The sequence below is a fragment of the Gavialis gangeticus genome, unplaced genomic scaffold, assembly GCF_001723915.1.
Source record: "Gavialis gangeticus isolate Ggan-Ray unplaced genomic scaffold, GavGan_comp1, whole genome shotgun sequence".
In the NCBI taxonomy this organism is placed as follows: Eukaryota; Metazoa; Chordata; order Crocodylia; family Gavialidae; genus Gavialis; species Gavialis gangeticus.
Genome location: NW_017729024.1, coordinates 122251623 through 122252006, shown reverse-complemented (window position 1 = coordinate 122252006; position 384 = coordinate 122251623).

Genomic DNA, 384 nt, shown 5'->3' with positions numbered 1-384 from the left:
TCTTCCGCTCACATAGTAAGTTCCACCAAGACGTGTCAGGTGAGATTAGAGCGGGACAGAAGAATTCCAAGAGGGCTCCAAGGGTGCCCCACATGAGGTGTGGATGACAAGGAAGATGGCGCTGGGGAGGGAGACTCATTACACACCCCAAGTCCCTTTTGGCCATGGTGCTAGCAACTATCACACTGCCGAGCCTATAAATGTGTTGTGGGTTTTTTCCCCCCGAGGTGGAGCACCTTGCATTTCTCCATATTGAATATCATCAGGCTTTCCTCCACCCACCTTGGAAGCCTATCGAGGTTGGCCTGGATCACCAGCCTATCCTCGAGTGTGGGTACTCTTTCCCATAGTTTCATAGTTTCTAGGGTTGGAAGGGACCTGAGT